Raw genomic sequence first — 20516 nt, 5'->3', positions numbered from 1 at the left:
GCTTTCTTTTTACTTAGTAATGTCTAGAGATGAGCGAACTTACAGTAAATTCGATTCGTCACGAACTTCTCGGCTCGGCAGTTGATGACTTTTCCTACATAAATGAGTTCAGCTTTCAGGTTCTCCGGTGGCTGGAGACTCTTTCCTAGGATTGTATCCACCTTTTCCAGCCACCGGAGAACCTGAAGGCTGAACTAATTTATGCAGGATAAGTCATCAACTGCCGAGCCGAGAAGTTCGTGACGAATCGAATTTACTGTAAGTTCGCTCATCTCTAGTAATGTCCCGCCGCCTTTAATACTGCCGCCTTAGGCACAGGCCCCTGGGTACAGAAAAGCAAATACAGTCCTGTCTGTGCTATTGTGGAGGAGTAAAAAACAACAATGCTCTCCGTCCTTAAAGGGGTATTCCCGTGGAAAACTTTTTTTTTTTTTTTTAAATCAACTGATGCCAGAAAGTTAAGCAGATTTGTAAATCACTTCTATTAAAAAATCTATACCCTTCCAGTACTTATTAGGGGCTGTATACTAAAGAGAGATCCAAAAAAGAAATGCATTTCCTGTGATGTCCTGACCACAGTGCTCTCTGCTGACCTCTGCGGTCCATTTTAGGAACTGTCCAGAGCAGCATATGTTTGCTATGGGGATTTTCTTCTGCTCTGGACAGTTCCTAAAATGGACAGCAGAGGTCAGCAGAGAGCACTGTGGTCATGACATCAGAGGAAATGCATTTCTTTTTTGGATTTCTCTTTAGTATAAAGCCCCTAAAAGGTACTGGAAGGATTAAGATTTTTTTTAATAAAAGTAATTTACAAATCTGTTTAACTTTCTGGCACCAGTTGATAAAAAAAAAAAAAAAAGTTTTTTCCACGGGAGTACCCCTTTAAAGGGGTACTCAGGAGGGGAAAAAATGTTTGCAAGATTGACTGCTATCAATCTCCAAAGGCAACCTACAGAACATTGAATGCTGCTTTGGGAGTGACTGGAGTAAAGGACATGATGCAGATATAAAACTTAGAATGATTTAAAGGGGTACTCCGATGAACAAATTATGTTTTTTAATCAACTGGTGCCAGAAGGTTATACAGATTTGTAAATTACTTCTATTTAAAAATCTTAATCCTTCCAGTACTTATCAGCTGCTGTATGCTCCACAGGAAGTTGTGTAGTTCTTTCCAGTCTGACCACAGTGCTCTCTGCTGACACCTCTGTCCATGTCAGGAACTTTCCAGAGCAGGAGCAAATCCCCATAGCAAACCTCTCCTGCTCTGGACAGTTCCTGACATGGACAGAGGTGTCAGCAGAGAGCACTGTGGTCAGACTGGAAAGAACTACACAACTTCCTGTGGAGTATACAGCAGCTGATAAATACTGGAAGAATTAAGATTTTTAAATAGAAGTAATTTAGAAATGCCTTGTGGATCATACAGCAGCTGATAAGTACTGGAAGGGCTAAGATTTTTATATAGAATTAATTTACAAATCTGTATAACTTTCCTGCAATAGTAGTTCTGGAAAAACATTCCCTTTGGAGTACCCCTTTAAATCATTCTAAGGTCTATATCTGCTTCATGCCAAGCAGGGTGCCTCAAGCTGTTGGTCTATATCTGCTATATCTGCTTCATACCAAGCAGGGTGCCTCAAGCTGTTGGTCTATATCTGCTATATCTGCTTCATACCAAGCAGGGTGCCTCCAGCTGTTGGTCTATATCTGCTATATCTGCTTCATGCCAAGCAGGGTGCCTCCAGCTGTTGGTCTATATCTGCTATATCTGCTTCATGCCAAGCAGGGTGCCTCCAGCTGTTGGTCTATATCTGCTATATCTGCTTCATGCCAAGCAGGGTGCCTCCAGCTGTTGGTCTATATCTGCTATATCTGCTTCATGCCAAGCAGGGTGTCTCCAGCTGTTGCAAAACTACAACTCCCAGCATGCCCGGACAGCCGTTGGCTGTCCGGGCATGCTGGGAGTTGTAGTTTTGCAAACAGCTGGAGGCACCCCGCTTGAGAAACACTGCTCTGTAAAGCAATATCCAGAAGTGGAGTTTTCCTTTAAGTTGCTAAAAGCTGCACTTGAGGAAACTTCAGAGCGTGACATTCAGGGGAGGACGCGGGGTCACACACTGAACAGGTGCCCCCTGAAACGTAGCACGAGAGCAGGTGTGCGGCCGGGGTCAGCTGAGGAAACAACCGCCCTATAGTCTCTATACGACTAAAAATACAGCAACTCACTAGGGAAGTCCAGGACATGAATCTTGGTTTTCACAAAGTTTTAATGATTATATTTATTTTATTACTATTTATTAAACTTATATTTAACATCAGTCTTTGTTCCATCAGAGCAGAGAATCTTGTTCCTCGTAGATGAATTTTTTGTAAACTCGTCCAGAGTCACCATTGGGTGTTCGGTCTCCTCTCTTACCAAGACCCTTCTCCCCCGATTACTTAGTTGGGTGGGCGGCAGCTCTAAGAAAAGTCAAGGTTGTTTATTCTTCTATGTAAGAATTATGGAGGCTACTGAGCTCTTGATCCTGTCCCTGATCTCTACAGGCAGCTCTTCCCCCTCATATCATGGTGTTTGCTCTGATATACATTGTCAGCTGTGAGATCTTATATAGACAGGGCTGTGTCTGAGCTCTACGGGCAGTTCTTTCCACCTCATTGCTTGATGTTTGCTCTCATATACTTTGTAAGCTGTGAGACCTTATATAGACAGGGCTGTGTCTGAGCTCTACAGGCAGTTCTTTCCTCCTCATGGCTTGGTGTTTGTTCTGATATACATTGTCACCAGTGAGACCTTATATAGACAGGGCTGTGTCTGAGCTCTACAGGCAGTTCTTTCCCCCTCATGGCTTTGTGTTTGCTCTGATATACATTGTCAGCTGTGAGACATTATATACACAGGGCTGTGTCTGAGCTCTACAGGCAGTTCTTTCTACCTCATGGCTTGGTGTTTGCTCTGATATACATTGTCAGCTGTGAGACATTATATAGACAGGGATGTGTCTGAGCTCTACAGGCAGTTCTTTCTACCTCATGGCTTGGTGTTTGCTCTGATATACATTGTCAGCTGTGAGATCTTATATAGACAGGGCTGTGCCCGAGCTCTACAGGCAGTTCTTTCTATCTCATGGCTTTGTGTTTGCTCTGATATACATTGTCAGCTGTGAGATCTTATATACACAGGGCTGTGTCTGAGCTCTACAGGCAGTTCTTTCCTCCTCACGGCTTGTTGTTTGCTCTGATATACATTGTCAGCTGTGAGACCTTATATAGACAGGGCTGTGTATGAGCTCTACAGGCAGTTCTTTCTTCCTCACGGCTTGTTGTTTGCTCTGATATACATTGTAAGCTGTGAGATCCTATATAGACAGGGCTGTGTTTGAGCTCCACAGACAGTTCTTTCCTCCTCATATCTTGGCGTTTGCTCTGATATACATTGTCAGCTGTGAGACCTTATATACACAGGGCTGTGTCTGAGCTCTACAGGCAGTTGTTTCCCCCTCATATCTTGGTGTTTGCTCTGATATACATTGTCAGCTGTCAGACCTTATATACAGAGGACTGTGTCTGAGCTCTACAGGCAGTTCTTTCCCCCTCATATCTTGGTGTTTGCTCTGATATACATCGTCAGCTGTGAGACCTTATATACACAGGGCTGTGTCTGAGCTCTACAGGCAGTTCTTTCTACCTCATGGCTTGGTGTTTGCTCTGATATACATTGTCAGCTGTGAGATCTTCTATAGACAGGGCTGTGTCTAAGCTCTATAAGCAGTTCTTTCCACCTCATATCTTGGTGTTTGCTCTGATATACATTGTCAGCTGTGAGATCTTCTATAGACAGGGCTGTGTCTGAGCTCTACAGGCAGTTCTTTCTACCTCATGGCTTGGTGTTTGCTCTGATATACATTGTCAGCTGTGAGATCTTCTGTAGACAGGGCTGTGTCTGAGCTCTACAGGCAGTTCTTTCTACCTCATGGCTTGGTGTTTGCTCTGATATACATTGTCAGCTGTGAGACCTTATATACAGAGGACTGTGTCTGAGCTCTACAAGCAGTTCTTTCCCCCTCATATCTTGGTGTTTGCTCTGATATACATTGTCAGCTGTGAGACCTTATATACACAGGGCTGAGTCTTGTCCAATCAGATGAATTTACCACCAGTGACTCCAATCAAGGTGAAGAAACATCTCAGAGATGATCAAGAGAAATGGGAGGAGCCTGAGCTAAATGCCAAAGGTCATAGTAAAGGGTCTGAATATTTATGCCTCTGTGAGATTTCAGTTTTCCCTTTTCAATAAATTGATAAAGATTTGTAACATTCTGTGATTAGAATGATGAGGAACGTAAGGAGCAACAATGTGACAAATGACCGGGGGTGAAGACTTTCTGGATACATTGTATATAGTGGGGGGTGAAGACTTTCTGGATACACTGTATATAGTGACCGGGTGTGAAGACTTTCTGGATACATTGTATATAGTGACTGGGGGGGGGGTGAAGACTTTCTGGATACATTGTATATAGTGACCGGGGGTGAAGACTTTCTGAATACATTGTATATAGTGACCGGGGGGGAAGACTTTCTGGATGCATTGTATATAGTGACTGGGGGGGGGGGGGGGTGAAGACTTTCTGGATACATTGTATATAGTGACCGGGGGTGAAGACTTTCTGGATACATTGTATATAGTGACCGGGGGGGAAGACTTTCTGGATGCATTGTATATAGTGACCAGGGGTGAAGACTTTCTGGATACATTGTATATAATGATCGGGGGTGAAGACTTTCTGGATACATTGTATATAGTGACCTGAGGGTGAAGACTTTCTGGATACATTGTATATAGTGACCGGGGGGGGAAGACTTTCTGGATACATTGTATATAGTGACTGAGGGGGTGAAGACTTTCTGGATACATTGTATATAGTGACTGAGGGGGTGAAGACTTTCTGGATACATTGTATATAGTGACCGGGGATGAAGACTTTCTGGATACATTGTATATAGTGACCGGGGGGGTGAAGACTTTCTGGATACATTGTATATAATGATCGGGGGTGAAGACTTTCTGAATACATTGTATATAGTGACCGGGGGGGAAGACTTTCTGGATACATTGTATATAGTGACCGGGGGTGAAGACTTTCTGGATACACTGTATATAGTGACCGGGGGTGAAGACTTTCTGGATACATTGTATATAGTGACCGGGGGGGGAAGACTTTCTGGATACATTGTATATAGTGATCGGGGGTGAAGACTTTCTGGATACATTGTATATAGTGATCGGGGTGAAGACTTTCTGGATAAATTGTATATAGTGACCGGGGGGGAAGACTTTCTGGATACATTGTATATAGTGACCGGGGGGGAAGACTTTCTGGATACATTGTATATAGTGACCGGGGGGTGAAGACTTTCTGGATACATTGGATATAGTGACCGGGGGTGAAGACTTTCTGGATACATTGTATATAGTGACCGGGGGGGGGGAAGACTTTCTGGATACATTGTATATAGTGACCGGGGGGTGAAGACTTTCTGGATACATTGTATATAGTGACCAGGGGTGAAGACTTTCCGGATACATTGTATATAGTGACCGGGGGTGAAGACTTTCTGGATACATTGTATATAGTGACCGGGGGTGAAGACTTTCTGGATACATTGTATATAGTGACCGGGGGTGAAGACTTTCTGGATACATTGTATATAGTGACCGGGGGTGAAGACTTTCTGGATACATTGTATATAGTGACCGGGGGGTGAAGACTTTCTGGATACATTGTATATAGTGACCGGGGGTGAATACTTTCTGGATACATTGTATATAGTGACCGGGGGTGAAGACTTTCTGGATACATTGTATATAGTGACCGGGGGTGAAGACTTTCTGGATACATTGTATATAGTGACCGGGGGTGAAGACTTTCTGGATACATTGTATATAGTGACCGGGGGTGAAGACTTTCTGGATACATTGTATATAGTGACCGGGGGGTGAAGACTTTCTGGATACATTGTATATAGTGACCGGGGGTGAAGACTTTCTGGATACATTGTATATAGTGACCGGGGGTGAAGACTTTCTGGATACATTGTATATAGTGACCGGGGGTGAAGACTTTCTGGATACATTGTATATAGTGACCGGGGGGTGAAGACTTTCTGGATACATTGTATATAGTGACCGGGGGTGAATACTTTCTGGATACATTGTATATAGTGACCGGGGGTGAAGACTTTCTGGATACATTGTATATAGTGACCGGGGGTGAAGACTTTCTGGATACATTGTATATAGTGACCGGGGGTGAAGACTTTCTGGATACATTGTATATAGTGACCGGGGGTGAAGACTTTCTGGATACATTGTATATAGTGACCGGGGGGTGAAGACTTTCTGGATACATTGTATATAGTGACCGGGGGTGAAGACTTTCTGGATACATTGTATATAGTGATCGGGGGTGAAGACTTTCTGGATACATTGTATATAGTGACCGGGGGTGAAGACTTTCTGGATACATTGTATATAGTGACCGGGGGTGAAGACTTTCTGGATACATTGTATATAGTGACCGGGGGGTGAAGACTTTCTGGATACATTGTATATAGTGACCGGGGGGTGAAGACTTTCTGGATACATTGTATATAGTGACCGGGGGTGAAGACTTTCTGGATACATTGTATATAGTGACCGGGGGTGAAGACTTTCTGGATACATTGTATATAGTGACCGGGGGTGAAGACTTTCTGGATACATTGTATATAGTGACCGGGGGTGAAGACTTTCTGGATACATTGTATATAGTGACCGGGGGTGAAGACTTTCTGGATACATTGTATATAGTGACCGGGGGGTGAAGACTTTCTGGATACATTGGATATAGTAACCGGGGGTGAAGACTTTCTGGATACATTGTATATAGTGACCGGGGGTGAAGACTTTCTGGATACATTGTATATAGTGATCGGGGGTGAAGACTTTCTGGATACATTGTATATAGTGACCGGGGTGAAGACTTTCTGGATACATTGTATATAGTGACCGGGGGTGAAGACTTTCTGGATACATTGTATATAGTGATCGGGGGTGAAGACTTTCTGGATACATTGTATATAGTGACCGGGGGTGAAGACTTTCTGGATACATTGTATATAGTGACCGGGGGTGAAGACTTTCTGGATACATTGTATATAGTGATCGGGGGTGAAGACTTTCTGGATACATTGTATATAGTGACCGGGGGTGAAGACTTTCTGGATACATTGTATATAGTGACCGGGGATGTAGACTTTCTGGATACATTGTATATAGTGACTGGGGGGGTGAAGACTTTCTGGATACATTGCATATAGTGACCGGGAGTGAAGACTTTCTGGATACATTGTTTCTCTTTCCTATTTTTGGAGGACTCACTATGATGGTGCTGGACCCTTCTTTCCCATCCCCCAGAGCGGCCTCAGCTGTTCTCAGGATTCTGTATAAAGGAGTACTCCGGTGGAAAACTTTTTTATTTTATCAACCGATTCCAGAATGTCAAACAGATTTGTAAATTACGTCTATTAAAAAAAATCTTAATCCTTCCAGTATTTATTAGTGGCTGTATACTACAGAGGAAATTCTTTTCTTTTTGGATTTCTTTCCAGTCTGACCACAGTGCTCTCTGCTGACACCTCTGTCCATGTCAGGAACTGTCCAGAGCAGGAGCAAATCCCCATAGCAAACATATGCTACTCTGGACAGTTCCTAAAATGGACAGAGGTGTCAGCAGAGAGCACTGTGGTCATGACAGAAAAGAAATCCAAAAAGAAAAGCATTTCCTCTGTATTATTCAGCCGCTCATAAGTACTGGAAGGATTAAGAATTTTTTATAGAAGTAATTTACAAATCTGGCACCAGTTGATTTAATAAAAAAAAAAAGTTTAAAGAGTACCCCTCTAAGCAAAAGTTACATTTAGGGCTTTTAAGTGTTTGGGTTCTTGTGGTTGTGGCCGTTCAGGGGTTAATGGTCGGGGGGGTTGGGAGATAACATCCAGCTGGCCCTGACCTGAGGGAGGGGCCAGCGACAGCCGGACACAGGGGCCACAGGCGGCCATTGTTATTATAGGTCACTAATATCTGATCTGTACACGAATCAAAAGATTTTTCCTATTGATGGATCTATTGTTTCCCAAACAGGGTGCCTCCAGCTGTTGCAAAACTACAACTCCCAGCATTTCCGGACAGCCTTTGGCTGGGGCGTCACTACGTTAAAACTTTCGGTGCACCTGCCCCAAATGTGATCCGCTGGTGCCCGTATGAACCCCTGCTGTGTCTGTGCTGGCAAACGTTAGCCGCGCGCCGGGGGGACACCTGCTTTATTGATTACAGTACCGTAGGGCTGGCCCTTTAACAGACCGGGGGCTGCTGGGAACAGACGTGCGTGCCGCGGTGCGCAGGGACAGAAGCAGTGGCGGATCGGCCTGAAAATTCCCCCCGCACTATAGCATGGTGGAATGGGACAGCTCCCGCTCCACCAATCCCTCCCCCTTCCGCACGCCGTTCCATTTTTGCAAAGTGAGCGCAGCAGGGAAACCATCCACTGCAGGCGCCATGACGTCACATCATCACGTCACATCATCACGTCACATCATCACGTCACATCATCACGTCACATCATCACGTCACATCATCACGTCACATCATCACGTCACATCATCACGTCACATCATCACGTCACATCATCACGTCACATCATCACGTCACATCATGGCGTCACATCATCACGTCACATCATCACGTCACATCATCACGTCACATCATCACGTCACATCATCACGTCACATCATCACGTCACATCATCGCGTCACATCATCACGTCACATCATCACGTCACATCATGGCGTCACATCATCACGTCACATCATCGCGTCACATCATCACGTCACATCATCACGTCACATCATCACGTCACATCATCACGTCACATCATCACGTCACATCATCACGTCACATCATCACGTCACATCATCACGTCACATCATCGCGTCACATCATCACGTCACATCATCACGTCACATCATCACGTCACATCATGGCGTCACATCATCACGTCACATCATCACGTCACATCATCACATCATCACGTCACATCATCACGTCACATCATCACGTCACATCATGACGTCACATCATCACGTCACATCATCACGTCACATCATCACGTCACATCATCACGTCACATCATCACTTCACATCATCACGTCACATCATCACGTCACATCATCACGTCACATCATCACGTCACATCATCACGTCACATCATCACGTCACATCATCACGTCACATCATCACGTCACATCATCGCGTCACATCATCACGTCACATCATCACATCATCACGTCACATCATGGTGTCACATCATCACGTCACATCATCGCGTCACATCATCACGTCACATCATCACGTCACATCATCACGTCACATCATCACGTCACATCATCACGTCACATCATCACGTCACATCATCACGTCACATCATCGCGTCACATCATCACGTCACATCATCACGTCACATCATCACGTCACATCATGGCGTCACATCATCACGTCACATCATCACGTGACATCATCACATCATCACGTCACATCATCACGTCACATCATCACGTCACATCATCACGTCACATCATCACGTCACATCATCACGTCACATCATCGCGTCACATCATCACGTCACATCATCACATCATCACGTCACATCATGGTGTCACATCATCACGTCACATCATCGCGTCACATCATCACGTCACATCATCACGTCACATCATCACGTCACATCATCACGTCACATCATCACGTCACATCATCACGTCACATCATCACGTCACATCATCGCGTCACATCATCACGTCACATCATCACGTCACATCATCACGTCACATCATGGCGTCACATCATCACGTCACATCATCACGTGACATCATCACATCATCACGTCACATCATCACGTCACATCATCACGTCACATCATGACGTCACATCATCACGTCACATCATCACGTCACATCATCACGTCACATCATCACGTCACATCATCACGTCACATCATCACGTCACATCATCACGTCACATCATCACGTCACATCATCACGTCACATCATCACGTCACATCATCACGTCACATCATCACGTCACATCATCACGTCACATCATCACGTCACATCATCGCGTCACATCATCACGTCACATCATCACATCATCACGTCACATCATCACGTCACATCATCGCGTCACATCATCGCGTCACATCATCACGTCACATCATCACGTCACATCATCACGTCACATCATCACGTCACATCATCACGTCACATCATCACGTCACATCATGGCGTCACATCATCACGTCACATCATGGCGTCACATCATCACGTCACATCATCACGTCACATCATCACGTCACATCATCACGTCACATCATCACGTCACATCATCACGTCATCACGTCACATCATGGCGTCACATCATCACGTCACATCATCACGTCACATCATCACGTCACATCATGGCGTCACATCATCACGTCACATCATGGCGTCACATCATCACGTCACATCATCACGTCACATCATCACATCACATCATCACGTCACATCATCACGTCACATCATCACGTCACATCATCACGTCACATCATCACGTCACATCATGGCGTCACATCATCACGTCACATCATCACGTCACATCATCACATCACATCATCACGTCACATCATCACGTCACATCATCACGTCACATCATCACGTCACATCATCACGTCACATCATCACGTCACATCATCACGTCACATCATGGCGTCACATCATCACGTCACATCATGGCGTCACATCATCACGTCACATCATCACGTCACATCATCACATCACATCATCACGTCACATCATCACGTCACATCATCACGTCACATCATCACGTCACATCATCACGTCACATCATCACGTCACATCATCACGTCACATCATGGCGTCACATCATCACGTCACATCATGGCGTCACATCATCACGTCACATCATCACGTCACATCATCACATCACATCATCACGTCACATCATCACGTCACATCATCGCGTCACATCATCACGTCACATCATCACATCACATCATCACGTCACATCATCACGTCACATCATCGCGTCACATCATCACGTCACATCATCACGTCATCACGTCACATCATCACGTCACATCATCACGTCACATCATCACGTCACATCATGGCGTCACATCATCACGTCACATCATCACGTCACATCATCACGTCACATCATCACGTCACATCATCACGTCACATCATCACGTCACATCATGGCGTCACATCATCACGTCACATCATGGCGTCACATCATCACGTCACATCATCACGTCACATCATCACGTCACATCATCACGTCACATCATCACGTCACATCATCACGTCACATCATCACGTCACATCATCACGTCATCACGTCACATCATGGCGTCACATCATCACGTCACATCATCACGTCACATCATCACGTCACATCATGGCGTCACATCATCACGTCACATCATGGCGTCACATCATCACGTCACATCATCACGTCACATCATCACATCACATCATCACGTCACATCATCACATCACATCATCACGTCACATCATCACGTCACATCATCACGTCACATCATCACGTCACATCATCACGTCACATCATCACGTCACATCATGGCGTCACATCATCACGTCACATCATGGCGTCACATCATCACGTCACATCATCACGTCACATCATCACATCACATCATCACGTCACATCATCACATCACATCATCACGTCACATCATCACGTCACATCATCACGTCACATCATCACGTCACATCATCACGTCACATCATCACGTCACATCATGGCGTCACATCATCACGTCACATCATCACGTCACATCATCACGTCACATAATCACGTCACATCATCACGTCACATCATCACGTCACATCATGGCGTCACATCATCACGTCACATCATCACGTCACATCATCGCGTCACATCATGGCGTCACATCATCACGTCACATCATCACGTCACATCATCACGTCACATCATCACGTCACATCATCACGTCATCACGTCACATCATGGCGTCACATCATCACGTCACATCATGGCGTCACATCATCACGTCACATCATGGCGTCACATCATGGCGTCACATCATCACGTCACATCATCACGTCACATCATCACGTCACATCATCACGTCACATCATCACGTCACATCATCACGTCACATCATGGCGTCACATCATCACGTCACATCATGGCGTCACATCATCACGTCACATCATCACGTCACATCATCACGTCACATAATCACGTCACATCATCACGTCACATCATCACGTCACATCATCACGTCACATCATCACGTCACATCATCACGTCACATCATCGCGTCACATCATCGCGTCACATCATCGCGTCACATCATCACGTCACATCATCACGTCACATCATCACGTCACATCATCACGTCACATCATCACGTCACATCATCACGTCACATCATCACGTCACATCATCGCGTCACATCATCGCGTCACATCATCACGTCACATCATCACGTCATCACGTCACATCATCACGTCACATCATCACTTCACATCATCACGTCACATCATGGCGTCACATCATCACGTCACATCATCACGTCATCACGTCACATCATCACGTCACATCATCACGTCATCACGTCACATCATCACGTCACATCATCACGTCACATCATCACGTCACATCATCACGTCACATCATCACGTCACATCATCGCGTCACATCATGGCGTCACATCATCGCGTCACATCATGGCGTCACATCATCACGTCACATCATGGCGTCACATCATGGCGTCACATCATCACGTCACATCATCACGTCACATCATCGCGTCACATCATCACGTCACTTCATCGCGTCACATCATCGCGTCACATCATCACGTCACATCATGGCGTCACATCATCACGTCACATCATCACGTCACATCATCACGTCACATCATCACGTCACATCATCGCGTCACATCATCGCGTCACATCATCACGTCACATCATCACGTCACATCATCACGTCACATCATCGCGTCACATCATGGCGTCACATCATCACGTCACATCATCACGTCACATCATCACGTCACATCATCACGTCACATCATCACGTCACAACATTACGTCACATCATCACGTCACATCATCGCGTCACATCATCACGTCACATCATCACGTCACATCATCACGTCACATCATCACGTCACATCATCACGTCACATCATCGCGTCACATCATCACGTCACATCATCACGTCACATCATCGCGTCACATCATCACGTCACATCATCACGTCACATCATCACGTCACATCATGGCGTCACATCATCGCGTCACATCATCACGTCACATCATCACGTCACATCATCACGTCACATCATCACGTCACATCATCACGTCACATCATCGCGTCACATCATCACGTCACATCATCACGTCACATCATCGCGTCACATCATCGCGTCACATCATCACGTCACATCATCACGTCACATCATGGCGTCACATCATCACGTCACATAATCACGTCACATCATCACGTCACATCATCACGTCACATCATCACGTCACATCATCACGTCACATCATCACGTCACATCATCACGTCACATCATCACGTCACATCATCACGTCACATCATCACGTCACATCATGGCGTCACATCATCACGTCACATCATCACGTCATCACGTCACATCATCACGTCATCACGTCACATCATCATGTCACATCATCACGTCACATCATCACGTCACATCATCACGTCACATCATCACGTCACATCATCACGTCACATCATGGCGTCACATCATCACGTCACATCATGGTGTCACATCATCACGTCACATCATCACGTCACATCATCACGTCACATCATGGCGTCACATCATCGCGTCACATCATCACGTCACATCATCATGTCATATCATCACGTCACATCATCACGTCACATCATCACGTCACATCATCACGTCACATCATCACGTCACATCATCACGTCACATCATCACGTCACATCATCACGTCACATCATCACGTCACATCATCACGTCACATCATCACGTCACATAATCACGTCACATCATCACGTCACATCATCACGTCACATCATCACGTCACATCATGGCGTCACATCATCACGTCACATCATCACGTCACATCATCGCGTCACATCATCACGTCACATCATCGCGTCACATCATCACGTCACATCATCACGTCACATCATGGCGTCACATCATCACGTCACATCATCACGTCACATCATCACGTCACATCATCACGTCACATCATCACGTCACATCATCACGTCACATCATCACGTCACATCATCACGTCACATCATCACGTCACATCATGGCGTCACATCATCACGTCACATCATCACGTCACATCATCACGTCACATCATCACGTCACATCATCACGTCACATCATCACGTCACATCATCACGTCACATCATCACGTCACATCATCACGTCACATCATCACGTCATCACGTCACATCATGGCGTCACATCATCACGTCACATCATGGCGTCACATCATGGCGTCACATCATCACGTCACATCATCACGTCACATCATCACGTCACATCATCACGTCACATCATCACGTCACATCATCACATCATCACATCATCACGTCACATCATCACGTCACATCATCACGTCACATCATCACGTCACATCATCACGTCACATCATCACGTCACATCATCACGTCCCCGCAGCTCACACTCTGCAAGCATAGAACAGCGTATGAGAAGGTGACGCTGCGGAGCCAGACAGAGCTGGAGTGCTATATGGGGGGGGGGGGGGGGCAAATGTCGGGGGCCCTTATATATGATGGGGCACATGACAAAGGGCCATTATATGTGAGGGGCAGATGACAGGGGGGTATTATATGTTAGGGGTCATGTGCCTGTCACATATAGTGACCCCCTGTTATGTGCCCCTGACTTATAATGTGCCCTTTTATGTGTAAGTCAGGGGCAGATGTCAGGGGGCCATTATATGTGAGGGGCACATGACAGGGGCCATTTTAAGTGAGGGGCAAATGCGAAGGGGGCATTATATGTGGCGGGCACATGATAGGGTGGCTCACCTGTCATGTGCCCCCTACATATAATGCCCCCTTGACATTTGCCCCTCACTTATAATGCCCCCTGTCATGTACCCCTCACATTTAATACCACCCTGTCATCTGCCCCTCACATATAATGGCCCCTGACATTTGCCCCTCACTTATAATGCCCCCTGTCATGTACCCCTCACATATAATACCACCCTGTCATCTGCCCCTCACATATAATGGCCCCTGACATTTGCTCTTCACCTATAATGCCCCCTGTCATTTTCCCCTCACATATAATACCCCCTGTCCTGTGCCCTTCACATATAATACCCCCTGTCCTGTGCCCTTCACATATAATGCCCCCTGAGGGGCAGGACAGGGGGAATTATATGTGAGGGGGTAGGACAGGGGGCATTATATGTGAGGGGCACAGGACAGAGGGCATTATTATTATGTGGGGCGGGGGAGGGGGGGGCAGAGTGTTTACCCCAGAAATTCTTTCTATATACACTATTCCTCTGGAATGCTGGTTTGGTTTTTATGGACCACAATACATTATGGTATTGTATTTAGAGGATGCACAGCAAGGTTATATTCAAGAGTGCAGTATGTGGTAGTATTATATTCAGAGAGTGCAGTATGTGGTAGTATTATATTCAGAGAGTGCAGTATGTGGTAGTATTATATTCAGAGAGTGCAGTATGTGGTAGTATTATATTCAGAGAGTGCAGTATGTGGTAGTATTATATTCAGAGAGTGCAGTATGTGGTAGTATTATATTCAGAGAGTGCAGTATGTGGTAGTATTATATTCAGAGAGTGCAGTATGTGGTAGTATTATATTCAGAGAGTGCAGTATGTGGTAGTATTATATTCAGAGAGTGCAGTATGTGGTAGTATTATATTCAGAGAGTGCAGTATGTGGTAGTATTATATTCAGAGAGTGCAGTATGTGGTAGTATTATATTCAGAGAGTGCAGTATGTGGTAGTATTATATTCAGAGAGTGCAGTGTGTGGTAGTATTATATTCAGAGAGTGCAGTATGTGGTAGTATTATATTCAGAGAGTGCAGTATGTGGTAGTATTATATTCAGAGCGTGCAGTGTGGTAGTATTATATTCAGAGGGTGCAGTGTGTGGTAGTATTATATTCAGAGAGTGCAGTATGTGGTAGTATTATATTCAGAGAGTGCAGTGTGTGGTAGTATTATATTCAGAGAGTGCAGTGTGTGGTAGTATTATGTTCAGAGAGTGCAGTATGTGGTAGTATTATATTCAGAGAGTGCAGTATGTGGTAGTATTATATTCAGAGAGTGTAGTATGTGGTAGTAATATATTCATAGAGCGCAGTAGGAGGTTGAATATAATACTACCACATACTGCACTCTCTGACTATAATACTGAGAGTGCAGTATGTGGTAGTTTTATATTCAGAGGGCACAGTGTGTGGTAGTAATATATTCAGAGGGTACGGTGTGTGGTAGTAATATATTCAGAGGGTACAGTGTGTGGCGGTTTTATATTCAGAGGGTACAGTGTGTAGTAGTATTATATTCAGATGGTATGGTGTGTGGCAGTATTATATACAGAGGCTATAGTGTGTTCTAGTATTTTCAGAGTGTGTAGAGAGTGCCAGAATTATATTCAAAGGATACAGTGTTTGGCAGTATTATAATAATTATTGTTTTCATATAAAGGATCAGAATGCGCTGACATAGTGAGGAGACGTCTGGGCATCAAGTTCTGCAGGGAGAACATTTAGCTGGAACAAGTCCCGTGGTATATACATCTGAATTAGATAAGGAAAGACTATAGAGAAGACGTCACCTGTAGTCACTGATATCCTTGTGTATTCTCCTCACTATAGAGAAGACGTCACCTGTAGTCACTGATATCATTGTGTATTCTCCTCACTATAGTGAAGATGTCACCTGTAGTCAATGATACCATTGTGTATCCTCCTCACTATAGAGAAGATGTCACCTGTAATCACTGATATCATTGTGTATTCTCCTCACTATAGAGAAGACATCACCTGTAGTCACTGATATCATTGTACATTCTCCTCACTATAGAGAAGACGTCACCTGAAGTCACTGATATCATTGTGTGTTCTCCTCACTATAGAGAAGACGTCACCTGTAATCACTGATATCATTGTGTATTCTCCTCACTATAGAGAAGACATCACCTGTAGTCACTGATATCATTGTACATTCTCCTCACTATAGAGAAGACGTCACCTGAAGTCACTGATATCATTGTGTGTTCTCCTCACTATATAGAAGATGTCACCTGTAATCACTGATATCATTGTGTATTCTCCTCACTATAGAGAAGACGTCACCTGTAGTCACTGATATCATTGTGTATTCTCCTCACTATAGAGAAGACGTCACCTGTAGTCACTGATGTCATTGTGTATTCTCCTCACTATAGAGAAGACGTCACCTGTTGTCACTGATATCATTGTGTATTCTCCTCACTATAGAGAAGACGTCACCTGTAGTCACTGATATCATTGTGTATTCTCCTCACTATAGAGAAGACGTCACCTGTAGTCACTGATATCATTGTGTATTCTCCTCACTATAGAGAAGACGTCACCTGTTGTCACTGATATCATTGTGTATTCTCCTCACTATAGAGAAGACGTCACCTGTAGTCACTGATATCATTGTGTATTCTCCTCACTATAGAGAAGACGTCACCTGTAGTCACTGATATCATTGTGTATTCTCCTCACTATAGAGAAGACGTCACTTGTAGTCACTGATATCATTGTGTATTCTCCTCACTATAGAGAAGACGTCACCTGTAATCACTGATATCATTATGTATTCTCCTCACTATAGAGAAGACGTCACCTGTAATCACTGATATTATTGTGTATTCTCCTCACTATAGAGGAGACGTCACCTGTAATCACTGATATCATTGTGTATCCTCCTCACTATAGAGAAGACGTCACCTATAATCACTGATATCATTGTGTATTCTCCTCACTATAGAGAAGACGTAACCTGTAGTCACTGATATCATCGTGTATTCACCTCACTATAGAGAAGACGTCACCTGTAGTCACTGATATCATTGTGTATTCTCCTCACTATAGAGAAGACGTCACCTGTAGTCACTGATATCATTGTGTATTCTCCTCACTATAGAGAAGACGTCACCTGTTGTCACTGATATCATTGTGTATTCTCCTCACTATAGAGAAGACGTCACCTGTAGTCACTGATATCATTGTGTATTCTCCTCACTATAGAGAAGACGTCACCTGTAGTCACTGATATCATTGTGTATTCTCCTCACTATAGAGAAGACGTCACCTGTTGTCACTGATATCATTGTGTATTCTCCTCACTATAGAGAAGACGTCACCTGTAGTCACTGATATCATTGTGTATTCTCCTCACTATAGAGAAGACGTCACCTGTAGTCACTGATATCATTGTGTATTCTCCTCACTATAGAGAAGACGTCACCTGTAATCACTGATATCATTATGTATTCTCCTCACTATAGAGAAGACGTCACCTGTAATCACTGATATTATTGTGTATTCTCCTCACTATAGAGGAGACGTCACCTGTAATCACTGATATCATTGTGTATCCTCCTCACTATAGAGAAGATGTCACCTGTAGTCACTGATATCATTGTGTATTCTCCTCACTATAGAGAAGATGTCACCTGTAGTCACTGATATCATTGTGTATGCTGCCTGACTGTCCCATCAGAGCTGTAGTTCTGCAGTTATGAAACAACTCCCAGCATAACCTTACCACATACTTAAGGTCATACTGGGAGCTGTAGTTTTAAATGGTAAAAATTGGTATATTTGATTATTATAGTTGAAGTAATTTTCCGCAGCGCTCTACAGCACAAGCATCCATCACTTCTCTCCAAGTAGGGAACCTGTTAAAAACTTGAACCCCCTACTACTGCTGCTGTCACCTGAACCCCACCTCAGCTTAGAACATAGAGTGGTCTCACCTAATAATCCGTGCTATGGCTATAACGCTCCTCATTTGCACTTATATTCCCTGTCCTGAAGTAACGTCAGCTGACAGCCAATAAGAATAACCCCTACCTCAAACCCCAATGCAAGGGACATTTTTTTATAGTCATGCGACATTAAGTGGCCCCGCCCCTTGGCCCCTCCTTTTTGTGTCTCCACCCTCAGCCACGTCCATGGCCCATGCCCTGGATCTTTTGGAGACCTAGCAATGCCCCTGCTGTCCGGGCATGCTGGGAGTTGTAGTATTGCAACAACTGGAGGCACACTGGTTGTAAAACACTGTGCACAGCTGCAGCCCTTTATCTCCTGCGCAGAACTGCAGCCGCTTATCTCCTGCGCAGAGCTGAAGACATTGATCTCCTGCGCAGAGCTGCAGCCGCTTGTCTTCTGCGCAGAGCTTCAACTGCTTATCTCCTGTGCAGAGCTGCAGCCGCTTATCTGCTGCGCAGAGCTGAAGCTGCTTATCTCCTGCGCAGAGCTGCAACCGCTTATCTCCTGTGCAGAGCAGCAGCCGCTTATCTCTTGCGCAGAGCTGCAGCCGCTTATCTCCTGCGCAGAGCTGCAGCCGTTTATCACCTGCGCAAAGCTGCAGCCGCTTATCTCCTGCGCAGAGCTGCAGCCGCTTATCTCCTGCGCAGAGCTGCAGCCGCTTATCTGCTGCGCAGAGCTGCAGCCGCTTATCTCCTGTGCAGAGCTGCAGCCGCTTATCTCCTGCGCAGAGCTGCAGCCTCTTATCTCCTGCGCAGAGCTGCAGCCGCTTAACTCCTGCGCAGAGCTGCAGCCTCTTATCTCCTGTGCAGTGCTGCAGCTGCTGATCTCTTGCTCAGTGCTGCAGCCGCTGATCTCTTGCTCAGTGCTGCAGCTGCTGATCTCCTGCTCAGTGCTGCAGCCGTTTATCTCCTGCGCAGAGCTGCCGCCGCTTATCTCCTGCGCAGAGCTGTAAATGACCACTAAGCAGATTCCAGCTCCAGATACATCTCTCCCCGATCCCTGAGATCCCATCAATCCACTCAGCGGAAGCTTCCAGGACAGAATTGGAACCCGCAGCGCGTCTGTTTATGTTTCAGATATTTTGCTGACTTTTCTTTTTTTTATTGACTTTAATGAGGAAATCAAAACCTGCAAATAACTTTCTGCAGCGATTCTGTTTATTGTGCATTTCCCCTAAGGCTATGTTCACACCGCAGACTGCAGGCCCAGCAGATCATTGATCAGTCAGATCGGTGCTTTGCTAGTCCTGCCTGAGGGAGACTCTATTAGTAGATTGGTCCAGCAAAGAGGCCTCAGGAAA

The 20516-nt window shown here is 45.1% G+C and overlaps 1 long non-coding RNA gene across 1 annotated transcript in view; it reads left to right on the top strand.

Annotated features, from left to right (window-relative positions):
• The window catches only part of LOC130283822 (uncharacterized), a 30993-nt gene that overhangs the window by 506 nt on the left and 9971 nt on the right, over positions 1-20516 (top strand). The window contains exon 2 of the long non-coding RNA XR_008846856.1: positions 16896-16977. This is a non-coding gene — a long non-coding RNA (uncharacterized LOC130283822). The remainder of the gene's footprint in view (positions 1-16895; positions 16978-20516) is intronic.

Source organism: Hyla sarda, chromosome 8 (genome assembly GCF_029499605.1).
Source record: "Hyla sarda isolate aHylSar1 chromosome 8, aHylSar1.hap1, whole genome shotgun sequence".
Classification (NCBI taxonomy): domain Eukaryota; kingdom Metazoa; phylum Chordata; class Amphibia; order Anura; family Hylidae; genus Hyla; species Hyla sarda.
This window is presented reverse-complemented; position numbering and strand designations above follow the sequence as displayed.